Source organism: Eschrichtius robustus, chromosome 11, assembly GCF_028021215.1.
Source record: "Eschrichtius robustus isolate mEscRob2 chromosome 11, mEscRob2.pri, whole genome shotgun sequence".
Classification (NCBI taxonomy): Eukaryota; Metazoa; Chordata; class Mammalia; order Artiodactyla; family Eschrichtiidae; genus Eschrichtius; species Eschrichtius robustus.
Window position 1 is genome coordinate 15,707,094 of NC_090834.1, and position 20,003 is coordinate 15,727,096.

A 20,003-nucleotide genomic window follows, 5' to 3' on the forward strand; every position below is an offset into this window, starting at 1 on the left:
TCTACTTGGGAGTCTGGTAACTGGTACTTTGGGATTCTATACACAAAGCTCCAAGGCTGGGAGAATATCTCAGAGTAAAGCTATCTAAGTTTTGCATCCAAAGCTATTAATTTCTTCAATTATGAGAAGAAACCACAGATTGTGTAATGGCCTTGGTATTTTGTTGGTATGGAGAGGATGACCTCAGAAGACTCGTAAGCCTATGTTGGGATGTGTGTGACACGTGCCTTTTCTCCGATTTTTTTTATTTCAACAGTTGTAGACACATTTTTGAAACCGTAGATATCCTAAGTTAGCAAATCTGAATCAGTGCACAAAGCGACCATTTTTGCCAGTACCAAATGCATACTTTGCTGAGTTTTCTAATCTGGGCTCCAGAGTTTATACATAGCAAATTCTAACATCTGCCAAGTTCTGTTATGACCCAGAGGGGAGTAGAGCAAAGTGGGATGAAGAATCTGGAAAAGCAAGCTGCCTATAGGGTAAATTGCATTTTGGAATTTGCTTCCATGTGGATTTTCTCCTCATGGACCACTGTGATGTTTAGCAGGCTGAGCTGGAAAGGTCATATTGCACAAGATGAAGAACAATAAATGGTCTGTTCAGTGACTTGCTCTTCAGCCTCCTGCAGTGCCGACTAACGGCTGTAATAGCCATTTTTCCTCTGGGATAGAAGAGTTTGGCTGTCATCTTTTGGGGAATATGGTAATTTGTAGCCATTGCTTTCAGCATGGTGGGGAGATCTGACGTACAAAGGCTTTATTCCAGTGGCTTATAGCTCCTTTTTTTTCATGAACTGCTGTTTCTTTAGTCTTAAGAATATGTTTCAAAAAATGCATATGAATATTAAATCCAGTTAATTCATTTTCATTTTGCCAAAGAGAACTTGAATTTACCTCTTCCTACATGACATTGACCTCATCTTTTTTTTATTTTTTAAATTTTAACCTTAAGACATTGGCTCTAGAAATAGTTTGTTGTTTTTTCCTTTAAATCGGTACAGTTTCCTTTACCTTGGGTTGTGGTGCAGTTCTAAACCATGTTTAAAATATGTACAAGGGGGCTTCCCTGGTGGCTCAGTGGTTAAGAATCCGCCTGCCAATGCAGGGGACATGGGTTCGAGCCCTGCTCTGGGAAGATTCCCACATGCCGCGGAGCAGCTAAGCCCATGCACCACAACTACTGAGCCCAAGTGCCACAACTACTGAAACCTGCGCTCCTGGAGACTGTGCTCCGCAACAAGAGGAGTCACCGCAATGAGAAGCCCAAGCACCTCAAGGAAGAGTAGCCCCTGCTCACTGCAACTAGAGAAAGCCCACGCAGCAAGGAAGACCTAACACAGCCAAAAATAAATAAAATAAATAAATTAAAAAAAAATACGTACAAGGGCATAGAGCCCAATAGAGTTTAAAAGATGTGAAGAATCTGGGGCAGAAGTTACCGTTTCTAATAAGTTTAAGTTCCCTCTGATTTGCTTTGTGGGAAGTGTATTAATTAAGGACATTTTCCAAAGAATTTCCATCCAAGTAAATATGATATTTTACATAGCTGCCTTTGAAAAACATAGATGTAGTCCTGACATTATTTATCATTTTTTAGTAAGTGAAATAGCTTAAAATGAATGGTGAGTAATTTCTTTGACAGTAATATGGTAGATTAGATGTGCAGAGAATTCCCTTCTGGTCAGAACATTTTAAAATGAAGCTGGGGAAAGGAAAAATATATGTGAAATACTGGAGCCCATGTGAGAAAAACAACTGAAGGCCTTGAAAGGACTAGAAAGCATGATTCCACAATGTAGAGTAAGCACTGATGGTGGTGTTTGTGCTGAGAGTTTCCTATGGGTTTAGAGCAAAAGGGAGGAGGGACAAGAGAAAAAAATAGTGTCCAAGCAGAGTGGGAGGTCATATTGGAAACTGCCCTATATAAAACTGGGATCCCAGAAAGGTGACTTCTCAGTGGATGAATAGGAGAAAAAGTTCCCTGCCTACAGAGACTTGCATGTTAATGTCTTGGATCTGAATGGAGAAGGGGAAAAAGTCTCCCAAGAAACTGCCTAAACAGAAGCTTGCCCTCACATGGATTTGCAACCAGGATTTTGTACTACCTGTGAGGCCTGAAAATCTCTCAGCTGCTAACTTTGTTGTTAGTAGTCCTAGTTGGTTGTGATTCCCAGAGTCTGGGAGAATCAAATTTAAATCTCTGTGGACAGACCTCAAAATATTTATGGATAAACTTGAAAGAAATGTGAGCTTGCACAAGAAGACAAGCAACTATGAGTGAGTCAGGTGTAGCAGATTATATTTTCCAAAGATGGCTGCCGCAGTATTTCCCGACCCATGTGCCCTTCTAGAACCTTGCTATTCTGCTATCAAGAAGTAGAGTCTGTCTCATTCCACTGAACCTAGCCAGGCCTTTCTGACTGCTTTGACCAAAAGTCAGTCAACAAAATATACAACGGAAGTGATATTATGTGAATTCTGAGGCTAAGTCATAGAAATGCCACACACCTTCCTTGCTCTCTTGGGATGCTCATTCTTGGAACCCATCACCATTGCTGTGAAGAAGCCCATGCAGTCCATGGAGAGACCCATGTGGAGATGAACTGAGGCCTAAGCTGCCAGCTGCCAGCCAATGCTAATTTACCAGCCTTGTGAGAAGCCTCTGGAAAGTGGATCCTCCAACTTCCTGTCAAGCAGCCCTAGGTGGTGCCACATGGAACAGAAACAAGCTGTCCTTTCTGAGCCCTGGGCAGATTGCAAATTTGTGAGCAAAATAAGTGATTGTTGTTGTTTGAATGCACAAAGTTCTGGGGAGGTTTGTTATACAGTGTTAGATAACTAAAACATCAGCGGTAATCATTAGTCTTGTAAAGACTATAGATGTTTAAAGAAATAAAAGAGGGGATTAAAAGTACGGTATGAAAAAAAAATACAGTATGGTGAAGAGACTCAAAATTGTTGAGGAAGGTGTGAAAGAAGAGCTCAGTCTCAGCAGAACTTCTAGAAATAAAAAACAAATGACAGGGGCTTCCCTGGTGGCGCAGTGATTAAGAATCTGCCTGCCAATGCAGGGGACACGGGTTCGATCCCTGGTCCGGGAAGATCCCACATGCCGCGGAACAGCGAAGCCCGTGTGCCACAACTACTGAGCCTGTGCTCTAGAGCCCGCGAGCCACAACTACTGAAGCCCGCGTGCCTAGAGCCCGTGCTCCGCAGCAAGAGAAGCCATCGCAATGAGAAGCCTGCGCACTGCAGCAAAGAGCAGCCCCCACTCGCTTCAACTAGAGAAAGCCCGCACGCAGCAACAAAGACACAACGCAGCCAAAAATAAATAAATAAATTTAAAGAAAAAAATGACAAAACACAATGGAAAGATGATATAGATTGGATAGAATTCAAGAGTGAAGTGGAAGATAGATCTGAAAAAAATTTCTGAAATTTAGTACAGAGAAAGAAGAGATGGGACATATGAGGTTTAGTGGCACGGAGAATAAGATACCACATATGTCTGATTTAGCAGTTATCAAACTTTTTGATATTAGGACTCCTTACACTCTTAAAAATTATTGAGAACCCAAAATTGCTTTCTTTCCCCACAAATCGGATTTTTTATCTGAATCTTAAACATATTCTTGGATTGGTGGCTCATTTCCACCAGCCCGTTCAACTTTAGCATTTGTCTCATCCCCAGTGGCTTTTCCAGAACTACCACCTTCACCATGAAGCTCAAACTTAGTCCCAGTTCGAACTTAGACTTCTTCAGCATTTTTACTTTTCTCACAAAGATATCATGGAGTGGATAAATAGATTGGCAAGCCTTTTCTATCTTTTCTAATGCTGTCTAGAATCAATTTATTGACCACTTTTTCCAAGTCATTTGTCTGCACCTCTCGGGTCATGATTACTACCATCGTCTTCCAAGTTTGGTGGACCTGTCGATGCTCAGTGTAAGAGGTCTTCTGCATCAGATTGTTGTGTTTTTAAGTAAAACCAACACAGAATAGATGAAGCAAGTAACCATTGGTAGTGTTGACATCAACATGAGCTTCAATCATGGTCTGCCATTTTGACCACGGAGCACATTTTGTCATGGCTAAGATCCATTCCATGGAAATTAGTCAGGCAGTTTTTGCCTTGAACGTCCTCAGTAATTAGCTTGACTTTTCAAGATGCAACTTCATCCTTTTGCAGATCAGCAAGGCTCACTTCAAAAATACTACCCTTTAAGCCATCAGATGTGATTTTCATTCCTTGAGTTCTTATAACTAGTGGTTTTCCAATATTTCTTATAGTGAGAATACTGGTGCTTTTACGTCATACCAATTTTTCTTAGGAAATGGATCAACCACTTTCTTCTTGACTCCCATTTTGCTGCCTTTTGTAAGGTGCTTGTTCTATTTTTTTTTTCACAGTAGGAAAAAAAATCACTTATAATATGCTTTTATCACCTTCAAATAGTCTAGGTAATTTGCGCTAGACTAAAAGTGAGGCCTCCTAGAAGGGCGCTTGTTCTTGGCAACCGCCATGGTGCTGCTCATAGAGCCAAAAGGGCCAAGTTGCTTTTTCGTATGTGGGTTACACTTATAATTTGGAGACGTTTCTGCATATCTGTTATAGTTCAATAAAAAATTTACTTAAAAAAAGACACCATAAAGAGAGTGAAAAAATAAGCCACAACTTGAGAGAAGATGTACTGACAAAGTTCATCTAGAATATAAAAGAAATTTTCAAATTAAAAAAAAAAATAGGAAAGTCGTGAATAAGTTTATTTCACAGAGGCAGAAATAAATGGTCCGTGAACATATGAAAAGATCCTCGACCTTTTCAGTCATCAAGGAAATGCAAATTAAAACAGTGAGGAACTCTTTGCTCCCCACCACTCACCAGACTGGGAAAAATGAGAAATAACAGTTGTTGGTGATGATATGGAACAGTGGGAACAGTCCCACTGTTGGATATGACCATTTTGGAAAACAATTTGGCTTTACTTATTGGTTCCTAAATATATACCCTAGTGAAACTTTTGTATTCATGGCCCTGGAGACAAGTATAAGAATATTTAAAATACTGTTCATAATAGCTAAAAATGCAAACAACCTAAATGTCCAGCAACTGTAAAGCAATAATAAAGATGGTATATTTGTAAAAGGATGACTATTTAGCATAAATATTGTGAATTAGGTACCACTGCATGCATCTTCATGGAGGAATATTATAAATACATTATAAGGATCAAAAAAGGCAGTTAACAATGATCAGCGTGATTCTCTTGATATAAAATTTAAAAACAGGCAAATCTAAATAATATGTTGTTTGGTGATACATATAGGGTAAAATTGTAAAGAAAAGCAAAGGAATGATAATATAAATTTTAGGATAGTGATTGTCTTGGGATAGGGACTAGAATAGAAAAGCACATAAGGAACTGTGGTTTGTATGTGACGTATTTCACAATAAAAATTTCTATGAGCATATTGTTAAAAAGAACCCCAGAGTGATTTTTTTTCTAAGGAAAGATTTGGTAATGCAAAATACTAGTTCTTAATTAATCTTTTGGTAGGTGTTCTTACATATAAAATCCTCCGGTAAATATATTTTGAATTTATTTTTCACGGTTTCCTCATGTCAACCTTGCTAAGTAGGGAGCATGACTAGGAAGAAGATGAAACAAGGAGGATTTATCCACAAGTTCAAGTTCAGGGGTTGTAGCCTTAGAATGAGAAATTAGGCCTCTTATCCTACCTGTCTTAAAATTGACTTACTATTTTAAAAAACAAAAGACTGTTCTTAGTTTATTTTTTTGGTAAGCAGCAGAGGCACTCTTTTGTCTCTACCCCTAGCCTGAGTCTGCTGTTTTTAAAAATCTCCATGCATTGACATCTCTTCCTTTTCTGAAGGAATGCTAAAGCCAATAATTACGCACAGACCTGACCTACTTTGGAGGAACCAGAGGACAAAGAAACCCTCACTTTTCTTTATCCTTTTTTGGTTAAAAAGCAGAGATTTGGGGAGGTGAGGGCCAGAACTTCCTATATCTATTCTTCTTTGAAGAGTCTAACAGTTTGTCCCTGTTTCATATATTAAAAGTTTCCCCGTGTGTGTTGCCTGTAGACTAATGGACTTAATGCTAATGAATCCTTTGCATATCTGCTGATCTAGAAGTGTTTGGCCCTTTCCCAAGGGCACTATAGCTTTGAGAAAATAGGAGGAAAGAACATACTGATTTTTTTTTTAATTGTCTTATTTTATGTATTTGATTTTGTAAGCACCTCAGTCCTTTCTTTCTCTTTTAAAAAAAGTAGTTAGGATCTAACATACACACTTATGTTAATGAATGAATTAATTGGAATAAAAATTTGGAGTAGTCATCCCCTTTAGTAATTGTTGTGGTTGCCTAGTAACTGTTACTGCAGTTCTTTCTTAGTTCTATTTCTCTGTTGTTATTTTGCTAAGTTGGTAGGTTATTTTCATCTCAATTTTTAATATTTGCTTTATTAATTGGCCTTTTTAAAAATAATTTAAAAAGTTCCCCCTAAATCACAAGCAGAAATCTTTTTGGTTTGGTTCATTAATAGTTGCTATTAATAATTAATAATTGCTAAATAATTATAAATAGTTGTTCTGGGTCCTAGGTCCTGTGTTGGGTGCTTGAGACTTTACAAAACCCATTGTTTTGTGTAATTAACACCAACCTTAAGAGAGTAAGGTGAATATCAACATCTAGAATATCAAGAACTAGGAGACAAGACAGTATATGTAAGGACAGATCAGTGGAATAGGTTCAGGGGTCCAGAAATAAAAGCCAAATGTGGTCATTTGACTTTTGACAGAGTACCAAGACAATTAAATGGAGAAAGAATAGTTTTTTCAACAAATGATGGTGGGACAACTGGATATCCACATGCAAAGGAGTGAAGTTGGACCCCTGCTTTACACCATACACAAAAATTAGCTGAAAATGGATCATAGATATAAATGTAGGAGCTAAAACTGTAAAACTCTTAGAAGAAAACATGGAAGTAATCTTTGTGATCTGGAGTTAGGCAGTGGTTTCTTAGGTATGACACCAAAAGCACAAGGGACAAAAGAAAAAACAGATTAAATTGAACCACATCAAAATTAGAAACTTTTGTACTGTACATAATACCATTAAAAAAGTGAAAGACAGATCACAGAATGAAGAGAAAGTATTTGCAAATCATATATCTGATAAGGGATTTGTATTGGGAATATATAAAGAACTCTTACAACTCAATAATAAAAAGACAACCTAATTAAAAAATGAACAGAGAAGGTATACAGCTGGCCAATAAACACATAAAAAGATGCTCAACGTTATTAGGCATTAGGAAAATGAGAATTAAAACCACAATGAAATATCACTTCATACCCTTCAGGATGGCTATAATTAAAAAAAGATGGACAATACCAAGTATCGGTGAGGATGTGGAGAAATTAGAACCTTCTCCTGCATTACTGGTAGGAATGTAAAATAATGTAGCCTCTTTGTCATTTCCTAACTAGAAGAAGGATAGTGCCATTTTTAGAAATTGGGAAATGAGAAATAGGGGTAATGAAATTGGATTTTGTACAGTTGAATTAAAGATGTCTCTGGGACATTCTGGTGTTATGGTACCCACTGCTTAAAACTTTTTAATCATAGCTTTCAGGATAAAGTCCTCCAAATCACTTTCTTTCCTAGGGCCTATGAGGCTCTCCTCAGTCTGGTCTTCCTTCTCTATTCTGTTCTAAGCACACGTTTTCTTTCAGTCTTTGTTTGCCATGCTACCTCTATTTTGGGACCTTTGAACATTCCTCCCCCCAGTTAACGCCTGTTCATCTATCAGAGCTCAGTTAAGTATCACTTCCTCATAGGAGTCACTGCCGACTCCCCAGTCCAGGTAGGAGCAGCACACATTTTTATTTCATGGTTTCTGTGGGTCTGGAGACCCTCTGCTCCGGGTCTCATAAAGCTGTAATCAAGGTATTGGGTGGGTTGCATTCTTATCTGGAGGCTCCAATGGGGAAGAACCCACTCCAAAGACCATTCAGGCTACTGGTAGAGTTTATTTTTTTGTGGCTTTATGACTGACTTTTTGCTGGCTGTTGGCTGGAGGCTACCCGCAGGTTCTAGAGAGGTGGCCTACAGTTCTTTGAGACCATCCACAGTTCCTTTTCTTAGGAGCGTCTCAAACATGGCCACTTACTTCATCAGGACTTCCAGCTTGATGGAGGGGAGAGAAGAGATTACACAAAATCATGAATGAATGTATGGTGTGTGCAATCACTGGAGGTTGGTCACCTTAGGGTCTGTCTGCTACATCTTATGACTTCTGTAGAGAATATTTAATTTTGAGTAGGACTGCACCCAGTGAGTCTGTTTTGATGAAAGCTAGTCACAGAGTACATCCCAAATATCAGCTTAACCTGGTGGAGCTGGTTGTAGTGAAAAGAACAAACCTTGTAATAATTGGCATTATGTTAAATGAAGGAAGGTAGAGGTGTTCGTGAGCATACCAGCAGAAGATGAAGAAAGAAGTTGGAGGAGAGGTGAAGTACTGTATTGTATTTTCCCGGTTTCAAAATTTTGCTGACTTCTGATTCTGTCATTCATTCCTTTGTTAGTCAGTTTACTATGTTTATATTTGAGAACTCCTTACCATAAAATCTAGTTTTGAGAGGCAGCAAAACATAGTGTGTAGTTAAGGGTTCAGGTTCTAGAGCTCAACTGCTTGGGTTCAAATTCTGCCTCTGCTATTTAGTACCGTATAACCTGGGCAAATTACTTGGTTGGTTTGTGCGTCAGTTTTTTTTTTTTTTAATTTAATTATTTATTTTATTTTTGACTGTGTTGGGTCTTCGTTTCTGTGCGAGGGCTTTCTCTAGTTGAGGCAAGCGGGGGCCACTCTTCATCGTGGTGCGCGGGCCTCTCACTATCGCGGCCTCTCTTGTGGGGCACAGGCTCCAGACGTGCAGGCTCAGTAGTTGTGGCTCACGGGCCTAGTTGCTCCACAGCATGTGGGATCTTCCCAGACCAGGGCTCGAACCCGTGTCCCCTGCATTGGCAGGCAGATTCTCAACCACTGTGCCACCAGGGAAGCCCCTGTGCGTCAGTTTTAAATGGGAATGATAGTAGTACCTACTTCATAGGGTTGTTGTGAAGATTGAGTTAATGCCTATAGTTATTGTTATTTTTTTCAAGTGTGATAAGTGTTCCATAGTTATGTTTTAAGAGAGTGAATCCTTTTAGAGGTACATATTGAAATATTTACAAATGAAATGATATGGCAATTGGGATTTTGGAGGAAATTGGTAGAGGTATAGATGAAACAAGATTGACCATGAGTTAATAATTGTTGAAGCTGATTGATGATTTAATTGTATTACTGTCTACTTTTATATATATTTGAACTTTTTCATAATAAAAAGTAAAAAGTAACTGCCTTGGCACGTGTTAAGTGCTTAATAAATTTAAAGCTATTTTTATTATGTTTAATATGTTGGAATTAACTTGTCTAAAACACAAAGAAAAGATATAAAACAAACTTGACACTTTAATTTTCTCATTTCTAAGATTCTTTTTATAGGTGGAAACTATCAAATTTGGATAAGATTCTTAGACCTGGATTTTTGGTTTCTATATTGACATCTTCCTAATTTGGTTATAATTTATGGCTTAATTAGTTTGATTTAATTGTGGCCTGCATCACATTCCATTTAATTTAGACTACCATTGTTTGTTCTGTAAGTGGAATGGAAATTAATAATATTATTGATTATCAGTGTTCTTAGTCTTAGTGGTAGGAGATATTGATTTTACCAATAGAGAAAATATTAGCAGCAAAAATGCCAAGGCTTTCCTAGGTAGACAGTGGTGTTATGCTTCAACATATTTAATTGCTGTTTAAGTAAGAAAGGTAATACTTAAGAGCTTACTCACTGAGGTTATCTCAAATGTGGTAAACACATCTTTGGGCTTATCATATCGTCCTATATCATATAGCACTATAAAACTAGATGGCATAAATGTTTTAGTTTTTCAAGATTGAGAACTGTTTAGTGATTCTGATTCATTTTATGTGAATGAACCTTGGAACTTAAAAAAATAAAATAAAAATGTAAAAGAAGCAACACCAAAGTCTCTCAGAGTTCTACTTAGGAATTGGCATGGTGAGACCTTGTCTTGATAACTCTGCTTGCAAGTCACTTACAGTCACACCTTTCATTTAGTAGATAAGAACCTTGAGGACTATAGAGGTAAGGTGATATGCCCAAGGTCACAAATGTTTCTAGATCTCAACTCTCACTCCAGTTCTCTTTTTGCTGTCCCAGTGATTTCTGAATTGTTCTCCAGAGCCCTAGGGTTCTGAAAAGTTTTGTCCCTGAACCTCTTACCCAGAGTTAACCGGAGTAGGTGCTTCTCCCATTCCTCATCTTACGTATTAGAGCTTCTATGAGATTTTGTTCAGAGGGAAAAAGATTCTTCTACTGTATGTGTTAGTTTTTATGTCTTTCCTACCAGAACTCTTTATCCTGTGCCATCTTCTACTCAGAAAAGTACATTTGATTTATTGGAATTTTCTTTGACTTTGTTTCAAAGAATGCCAGTGTGATCTCTAAAGAAATCTGTGACCCAGAGATCGCAGGAAAATTCAAAAGGACCTTTAAATAGGGAGGGATAGGGCTTCCCTGGTGACACAGTGGTTAAGAATCTGCCTGCCAATGGAGGAGACAGGGGTTTCATCCTGGGCCTAGGAAGATCCCACATGCCGCGGAGCAACTAAGCCCATGTGCCACAACTACTGAGCCTGCGCCCTAGAGCCCGTGAGCCACAGTTACTGAGCCCGTGTGCCACAACTACTGAAGCCCGTGCACCTAGAGCCTGTGCTCCACAACAAGAGAAGCCACTGCAGTGAGAAGCCCATGCACCACAACGAAGAGTAGCCCCCACTCACCGCAACTAGAGAAAGCCCACGAGCAGCGAAGACCCAACACAGCCAAAAATAAAATAAATAAAAATAAAATAAATAAATTAAAAAAAAAATAGGGAGGGATAATTACTTTTAGTGTGAAGTTATTATCAATTAACATTTTATTTTCTTTTCCCCTGCTCTCTATTCTCCCTTCATTTCTCATCTCATAAATCTCATTCCTTGTGATTTTTTGGATGATGTTTCTCATGGTCTGTTACTTTTCTAAAAAGATATTTATGCAAATATGTCTGTCTTAAATGAAACTATTTCTGATGTCTGGAGATTCTTTTGGGTCTCTTTGGCAGTGAATTAGGAGTCATATCCATTTACTTAAAAACAATATTGTCATAAGATCAAAAGAGGGCCCAGTAGACAGTGTAATAAATAGGTTGGTTTTTGCTTAAATTGTGGATGCTTTTAATGATTTTTAAAAAAACCCTCACTGTTATTAACTATACTTAATATTTTAGTGAATTAATACACAATTATGGTAGCTTATTTAAAAGTAAAATCCTTGCTGGTACTTCTAGTAGCTTTTTAGAATTCTAGACTTGTACTGTAATGTCAATTTAGGACTATTATAGAAAGTCAGAATTTAGGATGCATGTAATCCTGCTAAGGGAAAGGACGAACAATCTTATTAAATGTTAACTGTGATGTGAAGTACATACTTCATGTACTTGTGTTTTTACATTTAATGTGGGTACAATAATGTTAACATACATGTGATATATGGGTTGGCCAAAAAGTTCGTTCAGTTTTAAGTAAAAATAAAAGTCATTTTCACCAAGAACTGTATTGAACGACGTATTCACTAACTGAACAAACTTTTTGGCCAATCTAATAGCAATAATCCATATAATAATGAGCTATATTTTGCTGAAACAGTTTTTCAAATTTTTTTCTATGGCGCTGTTGTTTATCAGCATTCCTCCTCCTGCCTTTAAAATAAATATCAGAAATTTGAGAATTAATTAATGTTCCAGTTAGACTATCCAGGCGAGTGATTTAAGTCACTTAAACTTCACTGTTCAGCACATGAGACACAGACATTCATGATGGAAATAAAATCTGTTTGGTTTGAAAATGTGATGACTACTTAATAAAAGGAACTCATTGAAGTCGGAATAAATGCAAAAAGCCACCACACAAAAATATTCCCATTTTGGTGGAATCCCAGGGGGGCATTTCCTGCCAGCATTTATGGCTTGCAGCTGGGATTAGGAAAGCCCCTCAGAACGTACTTGGTGCAGTGTTCCTGATGGGCACAGGGAAGCTGGCTCTAACTCTGGGCTGCTGCAGGGAAGACAGACAGCCCAGCGTTATAACCATTCAGACTAGAAATGCCTGGCTTGACGAAGATGTACATCTTGACAATTAGCTCACAGTTCTGACATCTAAGGATGCATGACAGGTAAGAGTTTCAGAAGTAGGGAGGGTAAGATGCTTATCTGATAATGGAGATTGCTCCCTATTTTCCCTTAGTCTTCATTACCAAATAATTGGGAGATGCAAAGAGATGAGGAATGTAGAATGGTTTTTCAACTGTTATTGTGTTCCCTTGGTTCAATCAGCCTCCTGCTACTGCAGGCTATGTTATTAGGCCTTGGGGGCATATTAATATAATTTAAAGCAATTTAAGATATGAACTGTTGCTGACTTTGTTCACTGGGAACAACACTACCATTCATTGTAAGGTTAGCAAGATACTCAGTGTAATAAATCTCCACTGGGGAAGTTTAAGAAAGTTACGCCGGGCCAGTTGAGCTTAGCTCTCTTTCCAGCTGGTGATTTAAAAAGCTTTGAGTGTTCTAGGTGCTACATCTAAATGTGCCTAACAGTACACAGACTCCTTGACAAATGCCATTCTTGGGAAGAGCACAATCCTTCTGTGAGTCTGTGTTATTTTTACCTATGAGCTGGCACTCCAGGAAGGAGTAGCATGTACTTCATTAAGAAAATTCCTCTTGAAATCCATTCAGCTTTCTGCTTCCTTCTGACCTCACAGTCCAGGCCATTGCCAAGTTCTTTACTCACATGTCCAGTCTTTCTTCTCTGGCACGAAAATTTCATCTTTCATAGCTTAATTTCCTACCATAACTTTAAATTTCTCCTTGGACTAACTGCTGTTCTCTGTTTTTCTTTTATTTCAAAACATTTCTGTAACAATTAGTATTGTTTCATTATACCATTTGCTTTGGTAGCCACTTTAAACTATTAGGACTTCCTTGTTAAACCATTTAGCTCTTACCCTTTTCCTCCCCATTTCTCTATGCTTTTCTGCCCAATCCCTCCTCTCTTCTCAAAGCTCCTGTTTGCCCTCCAATCTTCTTTGGGCCTCTCCCTCTTTCCTTCCCTTCCTTTAAATTCTTCCTTTAAAAAAGGCTTCAGGGCATCCTTTTAAATAGCTCCCTTAGAATTAAGCCGTCAGTCTCAATCTAAATCCCCCTCTTAGACTTCTGAGATTTGGTCAATCCAAAATAAATACCTGAAAATGGAATGGGGACTGATATTTTTGTAAGTAATTCTAACCTTACCTTCATTTTTTTTTTTTTCAACTCCATCCTCTTCTCCTATCTACCCCCCCATCCCTTTTTAAAATATCTTTTTGTTCAGTTCATTTAAGTGGTAAACCTACAGGCCAGGAGTTGATTTAATGTTCTGTAAAGCATACAAAATATTGTTGGCACCATGCAAATGTTAAGATAACAACAACAATAATGTCAGTTAGGCTGAGGGAGTTGCCCATTGTGTTAGAGACACTCCTAGGACTTCTGTTTTCTGAGACGGTAAATGTTAACCAGATGGGAATTACTGGAACTGAGAAGTTATTTTCTTTTTTGCCTTAAAAATGTCCCTTCTATGCCTTGAATTCCAAGTCGTCACCAGAAAATTTTCATTTATTAATTATGCACAATATACCGTGTTCCACCTTAGAAATACTTCCAAGAATAATGCATGTTTCATGGTATATTTTGTCACTGCAGGTAAGCTCTCAATTCTCTATCCCCCAGACATTGTGCATGCATGAACTATTTTATTTTCCCTGTTCAGTACAGCCCAAACAGAGAAGTATAGAAAAATAAAAATCACCTAAAGACCTGCTAGATATTTTAAACAATAGTTGAATCTTTTTTTTTCTTTTTCTTTTATTTAAAACTATAGTTGACTCTTGAACAACACGGGGATTAATCCACATAAAACTTACAGTTGGCCCTCCACATCCCTGATTCCTCCACATCTGTGGAGTCAACCAGCCATGGACTGTGTAGTACTGTAGTGTTTACTATCAAGAAAAATCCGTGTATAAGTGGGCCCTAGCAGTTCAAACCCACATTGTTCAGGGTCAACTGTATTTCCTTTGGGATTCATTGAGAGCTGACTGACCATTATCGTTGGTGGTCATGTTGAATCCTCCTGTCTGAAGTTGGCTAGAATCCTAACATCTCAGTCATTCCTTAGGCTTGACAGCTGCATATTTTCCCAGAAACAGTTATGATGGCATGTAAAATGGATGGAGTAATGGGTTCTTTCCAAATGTATGTCTTTGCCCCTTAGTACTTGATCTGAATATTTGTTACAAACTAAAATACCAACTCCTTGATTGGTTCCAGCACAAAGGTCAGGATCTTCCCAAGAGTATGACCAGCCTACGTCCTGACTGTGGTACATATGGTACATCTTTAATCATGGCCATTTAGTGCTTGGCAGGTTTAGCCTTATAGTCTAGCTTGTGTAGTTTGTGGTGGTTTGGGGTTGCTTTAAACCTGTTTCCTGATGGCAATTCTATTTTCTAGTAAGTTTAAAAGGAAAAAGCTTTTCATCAAGGCTGATTGCAAAGACATTTAAATTCCTTTTCTAGAAGCCATCTCAACTGAGGATTAATTAATTCTTATAGAAGGAATTAAGTCCTACAGGAAAAAAAATTTGAGTGAAGATTTTCTCAGTTTTCCCAAAGGTGGTACTGAAACCGTGCAACTCAGATTGGGACTTGAACCCACGGTCTTTTAACTGAGATCACACACCTGGTCTCAGGACTTAATGAAGCTCGGGTTCTTGATGTCTCGTCACAGAAAGAGTTCAGTGAGAGACAGAGTGATAGGTGAGAAGTGGATTTATTTAGAGAGAAACACGCTCCACAGACAGAGCGCGGGCCATCTCAGAAGGTGAGAGGCCCCGAGATATGACGTGATTAGTTTTTATGGGCTGGGTAATTTCATAGCCTAATGAGTGGGAGAATTATTCCAGTTATTTTGGGGAAGGGGTGGGGATTTCCAGGAATTAGGCCACCGCTCACTTTTTGACCTTTTATGGTTAGCTTCAGAGCTGTCACGGCTCTGGTGGGTGTGTCATTTAGCATACGCTAATGTATTACAATGAGCGTATAATGAGGCTCAAGGTCCAGCGGAAGTCACATCTTCCGCCATCTTGGACCTAGTTGGTTCTAACCAGTTTTTGTCATGTCCTATGGCTATGTCATTCTTTTAAAGGTTGTGTTCTGCCCCCTTCCCTCCTGTTTCAGTACCATTCTAGATACATAGGCAAGAAGTTAATTCATTACATACAATGATGCCTTGTTGTTCTCAATGTTTGATCTAGGGACCCCAGAGTCTCCAAAACTCTTTCAGTGAGTCCCTAGGTCAAAACTCTTTTTATAAATATTCAAACATTATTTTCATTTTTCACTCTCATTCTCTCATAATTACACAGTGGAGATTTCAAAAGACCACCTGATGTTTGATGATATGATTACTCTGATGGCTGATGAAATGTGTGCATGTGTATTCTTCTGCTTTAAAATTTTCTGTTTTAATTTCTGATTGTAATTTTAATCTAATTTCTAAGTAAATATTGATAGATATTACCCATATAAACAAAACTTCTTTGAAGGTTCTCAGTAATTTTGAAGAGAAGGAATCCCAAGACCAAAAAGTTTGAGAACTGCTGTAAAACTGAGTGTAAAACTTAATTCTCTCACAGAATCCCTGTTGAGAGTAGCTGCTAGTGAGTTGCTCGAGGGCGCTGCCTTAAGCCAGTCAGTTGCTCTGTAAACATTTTTTAATGGAATTAAATAGAGTTCTTGGAATGCAACTTTTGAGACCTTATTTAAGATTCTCCCCGAGGCAGTGTTGAGCACTGAGTGCCTTGTAGCCTGCCAAGTTTCTTTGGGATGGGTGGCTGGCAATTCTCAGTATTGGGTCAAGTATTTCAGAAGTCATTTTCGTGGAATACCTGCTTTAATTGATAGCTTATTGGTATCCTCTAGACCAGTGCTGTCCAATAAAATGAGGGCCACGTATTTAATTTTTACTTTTTGAGTAGTCATATTTCAAAAAGTAAAAACAGGTGAAATTAGTTAGGTTCCCCCCCACCCCGCTTTATTGAAGTGTAATTAACAAATAGAATTGTAAGATACTTAAAGTGTTCAGTGTGATGTTTTGATATGTATGCACTGTGAAAAGATTTACCCCTTGAGTTAATTAACATATCTATCACCTGACATATTTATCTTTTTTTTCTATATGGTGAGAATATTTAAGTTCTACTCTCAACAAATTTCAATGATACAGCACAGTGTTATCAACTGTAGTCACCATTTTTTACATTAGATCCTCAGACCTTATTCATTTTATAACTGAAAGTTTGTACCCATTTACCAACCTCTCCCTATTTTCCCCACCTCTCAGCCTCTGGCAACCACTTTTCTACTTTCTGTTTCTATGAGTTTGGCTCTTTCTTTCTTTTGTTTGTTAGTTCATTCGTTCGTTCGTTCTTTCGTTTGTTCTTTCTTTTTTAGATTTTACATGTAGGTGATACCATGCGGTAATGTGATATTTGTCTCTGATTTATTTCACTTAGCATAATGTCCTCCAAGTTCATCCACTGGTTGCAAATGACAGGATTTCCTTCTTTTTTAAGGCTCAATAATATTCAGTAGTATACATACACCACATTTTTTTATCCATTCATCTGTCGATGGACACTTAGGTCATTTCCGTACCTTGGCTATTGAATGAACATCAGAATACAGATAATCTCTTTGAGATAATGATTTCGTTTCCTTTCGTTTCCCACCCAGAAGTGAGATTGCTGGATCATATGGTAGTTTTATTTTTTAATTTCTTGAGGAACCTCCATACTGTTTTCATAGTGGCTGTACCAGTTTACATTCCCACCACCAGTGTAAAAGGGTTCCCCTTTCTCCATTTCCTTGCCAGCATTTATCTTTTTGTTTTTGATAGTAGACATCCTAACAGGCAGGAGGTGGTATCTCATTGTGGTTTTGATCTGCATTTCCCTGGTGACTACTGATGTTGAGTACCATTTCATGTACCTGTTGGCCATTTGTATGCCCTCCTTGGAAAAATGTCTGTTTAGGTCCTTTGCCCATTTTTGAATTGGGTTTTGTTTTTAAACTGAGTTGTATGAATTCCTTCTATATTTTGGATAGTAACCCCTTATCAGATATGTGATTTGTAAATATTTTTCCTATTCCATAGGGTTGCCTTTTCATTGAAATTAGTTTTAATAATATATTTTATTTACCTAGTATATCCAGAATGTTATTTCTACATGTAATCAATGTACAAATTATCAGTGAGATAGCTTATATTCCCTTTTTTTTTTTTATAGCAATAACTTGGAAGCTTTTTTTAAAAAATTTATTTATTTATTTATTTATGGCTGTGTTGGGTCTTCATTTCTGTGCGAGGGCTTTCTCTAGTTGCGGCAAGCGGGGGCCACTCTTCATCGCGGTGCGCGGGCCTCTCACTATCGCGGCCTCTCTTGTTGCGGAGCACAGGCTCCAGATGCGCAGGCTCAGTAATTGTGGCACACGGGCCTAGTCGCTCTGCGGCATGTGGGATCTTCCCAGCCCAGGGCTCGAACCCGTGTCCTCTGCATTGGCAGGCAGATTCTCAACCACTGTGCCACCAGGGAAGCCCCTTATATTCCCTTTTTAATATTAAGTCTTTGAAATCTGGTGTATATTTTAAGTGCACATTTCAAGTGCTCAGTAGTCACATGTGGCTGGTGCCTACTATATTAGACAGCACACTGTGTGTGATCTGACACAGTGATGAGGAGTAGAAATGCTAGTGGTCGCGGGTCATATGGTTCAAGACTTATTAGAAGATCAAGCAGCTGGTAGGACTTGTTAATGATTCTGCTGTTGTTCCTTATAAAATTCTCTTCCGTCTTTTCTGCCTATTTCAATTCTGTCTCTTCTCAAGTTCTCTCTTCTTTGTGAAGTCTTTCCCTATGTCTACTTATTCTCCCCCCAAGTGAAGGTCATACTTCATCCTCTTTTCTACTTATACTGTGTACATAGCTTTATTGATTGTATTTCCAATGTTGTATAGTTGGCTGTTTCACATATGTCTTTCCTCTACTAGATTGTGAGCTCATTGAAGTGAAGGCTGTGTCTGGTTAATCTCTGAAGCTCAAGCTACACCCACCTCATTTTATCACATTCCATCATTAGGCAGGGCTTAACTCTGAATTGAGCTGGAATTTGTCTGCCTGTGCCTTTCTCCCATTAGTCCTCATTCTACATCTGAAACAGCTCCAAACAAAGTTATTGTTATGTTGGTCATTCATACATTTGAATCATCTACCACGTATAGTTCCATACTGTCTTTATATCCTTGGGCTAAACTTTTTAGTATTGACATTTTTGCTTCCCTGTTTTTTCTTTTTCCTTTTTTTCTCAATTAGTATAAATTTAATTTTCTTCCCCCAGTGTATAGAATCACAGAATTTTAAGAATTGAAAGGGGCTAGAATTTGCCTAGTCCTGGTCCTTCATCCGACTAATATTCATTGATTACACACTGATTGAGTAATTGAAACTGAGATATAGAGATATTCGGGGGCAACCCAATATTTTGAGTATTTCACTGAGAATAATGAAGAAGTTTAGATTTAGTAATTTTAAAAAGTCTTTCATCGTTCATTCTGTTTTTAAATATGTGTGCTGCTGAGTATCTTAAGAATTATGAGCAAAGTAGAAAGCTGTTTTATGCTGAAGCAGTGTATATACAGCACAGAAAGATCTCCAGGTTTTTTGTAGGGTTATCATTAAGAATTTGACTCCAAAGCCGAGATACCCGGGCTTCAATCTTGGCTCTACCACATACTAGCTATGAATTACTTAATCTTGGGTAATTACTTAATCTCTTTGTGTCTCAGTTTCCATATTTGTAAAATAAGGTTGATAATAATGTGGAGTGTTGTAAGGTTTAAATGAGTTAGTACTTGCAAAGCACTAAGGATTATGCCTGGCATACAGTTAGTGTTCAGTATACAGTAACTGCTGCTGGTACCACTACCACCATCACCACTACTACTACTGTTATTGAGTTACAGAAGCACCTGGTGAGGTGTGGGATGCACCTGTGGAATTTCTGGTCAGCCCTTACTAAGTCATCACTTACTTATGATATAAGCTTCTTGTCTTAATAAGAGGCCCTACATACCATTCTCTGCACCCCGTATGATTTGCCTAAAATGTAACCGCATCTGCAGAGTAATGAAGTATTTTGTCCTGGGGTTTTACTGTAGCAGCAATTTAAGAAATGGCAGAAGACCCATTAGCTTTAGGAGTCTGTTCCTTTGAGACCAACTTGCTAGGAATCCATTTCCTGTCTTCCTCCCTCCCTCCCTTCCTTCCTTCCTTTCTTTCTTTCTTCATTGGGTCTTCGTTGCTGTGTGCAGGCTTTCTCTAGTTGCGGTGAGCAGGGGCTACTCTTCATTGTGGTGCGTGGGCTTCTCATTGCGGTGACTTCTCTTGTTGCAGAGCATGGGCTCTAAGCGTGCAGGCTTCAGTAGTTGTGGCATGTGGGCTCAGTAGTTGTGGCTCGCGGGCTCTAGAGCGCAGGCTCAGTAGTTGCGGCGCATGGGCTTAGTTGCTCCGTGGCATGTGGGATCTTCCTGGACCAGAGCTCGAACCCGTGTCCCCTGCATTGGCAGGCAGATTCTTAACCACTGCGCCACCAGGGAAGTCCATTTTCTGTCTTTTTAAAAAGAGT

General features: G+C 38.5%; 1 protein-coding gene and 1 pseudogene across 4 annotated transcripts in view; one reads left to right on the top strand and one right to left on the bottom strand.

Annotated features, from left to right (window-relative positions):
* Positions 1 to 20,003, top strand: part of SIK3 (SIK family kinase 3) — a 252,510-nt gene that overhangs the window by 114,550 nt on the left and 117,957 nt on the right. The gene's annotated exons all lie outside the window — the stretch shown is intronic.
* Positions 3,623 to 12,028, bottom strand: LOC137771922 (small ribosomal subunit protein eS1-like; annotated as a pseudogene).